Source organism: Callospermophilus lateralis, chromosome 6 (assembly GCF_048772815.1).
Source record: "Callospermophilus lateralis isolate mCalLat2 chromosome 6, mCalLat2.hap1, whole genome shotgun sequence".
Lineage (NCBI taxonomy): Eukaryota > Metazoa > Chordata > Mammalia > Rodentia > Sciuridae > Callospermophilus > Callospermophilus lateralis.
In genome coordinates this window covers 52,088,178-52,093,126 of record NC_135310.1, presented here as the reverse complement: position 1 = coordinate 52,093,126, position 4,949 = coordinate 52,088,178, and the positions used below count along the sequence as shown (strand labels likewise).

The window sequence follows — 4,949 nt, the reverse complement described above, 5'->3', positions numbered from 1 at the left end:
CACATCCCCAGCCCACAGTGCTTTTTCTTAAGCAGTTACAATAAGTATCAGAGCAGACGATCAAAAATAGACACCAGGAGAAAACTGCACAACTTAAAAACACAGGCAGAGGTGGATTTTCCCAGTCAACCATGAATATTGATAAACCACTTTCAGGTGTCTTTTTTTTTTAATTGGAACATATAATGTTATACATAAATAGATTATTTCTACGACTCCTTGATCTACCTCTAAAACTGTCATATACTGTTAGGAATTTACAGAGAAATGAATTCTTAGATTAAAGCAGATGCCAAAGTAAGTCTAATCTGAACTAATTTTTATTTATTTATTTATTCATTTTCTTCTATGTGGGATGATTAATCCTGAGCCGGAAGGGAGCAAGCTGGCTCTAGACTTCTCCAAGTCCATATTTCTTTTCTTCCAATTCTTACATCTCCAAAGACAGGAAACCAAAGACCTGCCTTTGTAAAGTACATAGCATTATGATGACAGTAATCAAATTTAGAGAAAGGGAATTGTTCATATAGGTACTTGGGGCATTCATCTCTCAATACTAACCTATTTCCAGAGGTCTCTGGATGGATACTTCCCAAGTGAAATTCTTATGCGGTAACAATTCTCCTTTAGAGAACTCAAGTTCTTTTCTCTCTCTTCACCCTCATCTCTCTGCCATCCCTCTGTCATAGCCCTTTTCACTCTTCTTCCAGCATCAGGTTATGAATTCTCAAACTAGACTCTAAATTTTTAAGCAATTGCCTCATTATTTGGACTCTGATTATAGATCCTGTTCAGAGTTAAATTTTCATTAACCAGCAAAGGTTACCAAAGTTCGGCATATGTTAGGCATTATTTTTAAAGGCCTTCCTCTCTAGTAAGCTACAGAAAGAGTAGATGACTGCAAACCTGCAAACCAGCAGCCAGACACATGCACTATGTAGATTTGCTGCTTTCTTGCAATAGAAACCTTCCTTTCCTTACAACAGATATATTTCCTGCTGATTTTGATTAGACCGATTAAAATAGGAAAGGACCCATATCACCATCCGCCTAAGCCAACTTCAGTTATGAACTGAGCACCGTGCTTGTACAAGGTGTGACTTCTACCCTTCAAGGAAGCAGACAACATCAGAACGCCTTCATCCTACAAAGATTAGAGAAAATCCTGAAGTAGAGCTGGGAGGAGCAACTCAGCTTAACTCTAAGAATGTTCAGAGGAAGAAGGGTTTTGATACAAAGACCTAATATGACACAAGGAAGCAAGTTTAATGCTGGCCATAACACGCTCTCTGATTTTGTTTGCTTTTTGTTTTGTTTGTTTTGGTTTGGTTTAGTTCTGGGGATTGAACACTGGACAATCTACCACTCCAGCCTCAGCCTCCTGTTTAGCCTGGATTATAGGTGTGTGCCACCACACCTGGCTACTCTCTCTGTTTTTTTTTAAATAATATTTTACATCTAATTATGTTGTCCTAGTATATTCTCTTCCATTAACCAGAGATAAATCACTCAATATATCTCTCTGTCTCTGTCTCTCTCTTGCCCTGGTTGTAATACTACTTAGTTACCTCAAAGTGTTGCTGGAAGGACTCATAAGTATGTTAAGTGCTTTGAAGATGAAAAGCCATATATAAATGCTTAAGTATTACTATAAAAGCTCAGTAAATGAGCTTGTGATCTAAATGGAACGCATGTGAATACAGAATCCACAGATAGCATGTGATCTAAATGGAACGCATGTGAATACAGAATCCACAGATAGCCAAACAACGAGAGAAGCTTCGGCTAAGACTTAGAACCCACATGACACTAAGCCCTTAATATCATCAAATGTTTCCAGAGCTGAAAAGCTCTCAGATATCATTCAGGGCAAGTCTTTTCTTTTCACAGACTGAGAAAAGGGGCCTCACAATTGGCCAGTCCAGGAAAGCACAGATGAGCAGAGACAGACATGGCACAAGAAACCACATCTCCTTAGTGTCAACCCATCCTTCTGATACCTCACTCATATTAATCTACAAGATGTCAAACATAAGGATAAAAATAGCAAGCTTAGTTGAATTGCTGGCATGTGTTGCCACACATGTGAATATTGGAAAAAAATACTGATTTAAAACTGAATTCTTTTCATTCAGAACTAGTGTCCTCCTGTAGATATATTTTGACATTTATTTGTATAATTGAAACAATTTCCCCAAATGAGTAGGTCCAAGGAATGATCTTTATCTATACTCACAGGCTAATTATCCTCAAAAATATTCAAGGGCTGCTCTGGAAAGTAGGCAACGTTTGGTAGCTAAGAGAGGAAAAAAGGGGGCTGGGGATGTGGCTCAAGCGGTAGCGCGCTCCACTGGCGTGCGTGCTGCCCGGGTTCAATCCTCAGCACCACATACAAACAAAGATGTTGTGCCTGCCGATAACTAAAAAATAAATATTAAAATTCTCTCTAAAAAAAAAAAAAAAAAGAGAGAGGAAAAAAGATAACGTTGTTAGGTGACACCAACAACGTCTAGAGAAGTCAGCCAGAATGAACAAAAGGCCATCTGACACCAGTCTCTGAACTGGCCACTATTCTTTAGCAAACTTCACAAAGGAGTCTCCATGCTACTTTGGAATTTTATCTTAAAAAATATATATATATATATATATATGTCATAGTATCTATCAACAAGGCCATAACTCCATCCCCATCTGAGATGTCACAGGATTGTGCTGGTTTGATGAGGCTGCCTGAAGTTCTCTTCAAGTAAATTAACAGCTCTCGTACTTGTGGGGGACCTTAGAGTCACATGGACAGGCTTGTTAAAATACAGATCTCTGGCTCTGTTCCCAGGGTTTCTGATTTGGTAGGGCTGGGTGGGCCAGATAATTTGCATTTCTAACAAGCTGATGATTTAGGGCCACACTTTGAGAACCACCAAGCTAAAGACAAGCAAGTAGAGTTGACAAATTGTTTTGGCTGTGGTCTGATGAGCTAACTGAGTAGATGAGACCTGCCCAGAAAGCAAAGGAGTTTTGATTTTAGGTAACCAGGTTAATTTAGTCACTATCGCCTGGAATTTGCAAATTAGCAAAACCAAATCTGGCCCACAAATATTTTAAATTGAATAGTTTTATTTTTTTAAATTAAATTTGTTGTCAACATTTAAAATTTGTAACATTTTAATCTTTTTTCCCCCTCAGTACTAGAGATTAAAACAAGGGTCCTCTTCCACTGAGCTGCACGCCAGCCCTTCTTATATTTTATTTTGAGATGGAGTTTCACTGAGTTGCTGAAACTGGCTTCAAACTTGAGATACTATTGGCTCAGCCTCCCAAGTAGCTGGGATTCCAAGGCATGTGCCACCATTTCTGGCAACTTCATGACATTTTATATAAGAATTTAATTTCTGGTTTCTCTTGATAAATCAACTATCAGACAGTAGTGGGCTGTGGTTACCCCTTTAAACAGCAAGCCAGATCAGGGACTACAGTCTCTACTTGGCTTGCTTTGTTTGCTCAGACTGCCTCCTACTTTGAACTTTGTGTTCCAGCATAGATAATGAGTCCAAAAATTTCAAGTCTCCAAAAAAAATCCTTTTTTTCAGGTTAGTTATCTTCAGGTTAGCATATCTTCCTATATACAGCTTTATTAAGTACCCCGAGTGTATCCCTGCTCCTTCCATTTTCTCTTGTTCTGCTTGAAAGGAATCTATGTACATGAAAAACAGCAGAATAGAACCTCTCATCCTTGGCTATTATAACCATGGACTAGCCAAACAATTTTACATTTTCATTTCATTTTAGAACAGCTAAATGTTGTTCAGAAATAAGAAAAAAAAACTCAGAAATAAGATTTGCTTTACAGAATTGATACTCTAAAATCTATACTTTGATAAATATATTTTATTTCTTTATCATAAAATAATTAGTTCCTATATGTTTATGCTATTTTTATTTTACTATCAAGTCTTACTTTTCACCCAAAATTCTTTACTTTTTTAAATTTTAAAATTTAACCTGTTGTGCATACTTTTTCAATAGTTGTTCAAATCCTTTATGAAATCAGATAGAATCAGCCAGAAGTAGTGGCACAACACCTCTAATCCCAGAGACTTGGGAGGCTGAGAAAGAAGGATTGCAAGTTCAAGGCCAGTCTGGCCAGTCTGTCTCAAAATGAAAACTAAAGGGAATTGGAGAGGTAGTTCAGTGGTAAAGCACTCCTAGGGTCAATCCCTAGTACCACAAAAAATAAAAGAGGTCCTAAGAAACTTAGCAAGACCCTGTCTCAAAATAAAAAATAAAAAGGGCTCAGTAGTTAAGCGCCCCTGGGGGTTCAATCCCTGGTACAAAAAAATAAGACAAATAAATAAATAAAACAAAAACAATGGAATGAGATAGAACAATTCTTAATATTCACATTTATTCTTTACTATTTATGATAAAAGGTTTGGAGGGACCAGCAATTATGTTCAATCATAGTTTATTATGGTACCAAGACCAATAGCCTCAACCCGTCTTGGGAAGTTGTTAAAATACAGATTATTTGCTCCTATTCTAGACCCACTCTATCAGGAACTTTGGGAAAGGGCCCAGACATTTGCATTTATGTAGTTCTCTGGGTAATTCTAATTCACAATAAAGTTTGAGAACCACTAATTTAAACTACCAAAAAGATATAGGAAATTACTGTATCTGTGCAAATAGCAAAGTAGAAAAACAAAGGGACTTTGTGAGAGTAATGCATGAACAACTGCAAAATATGCTTTTGGGGTCAGTGTGGTCCTCTGTTCAGTATTACTCATCAGAACATAGAGATTTTTCTCTTTCATCTTCCCAAAGAAACTTTTGTGTTTTAAGATTTTCTTTTACAACTTGAGAACTATTCTGAGATGTGTCGGTGCTTGTGAAAAAAAAAAAAGGCAAAAAGATAAATCTACACATTTCTTTTTGACTTTTGCTTTTAAAAG

The 4,949-nt window shown here is 37.1% G+C and overlaps 1 non-coding gene across 1 annotated transcript; it reads right to left on the bottom strand.

The window, feature by feature from the left end:
• Positions 1–346: 346 nt before the first annotated feature.
• Positions 347–475, bottom strand: LOC143402679 (small nucleolar RNA SNORA38). Its single transcript, XR_013091751.2, has one exon. It is a non-coding gene; the product is annotated as a small nucleolar RNA SNORA38 (small nucleolar RNA).
• Between the last annotated feature and the right edge of the window lie 4,474 nt (positions 476–4,949).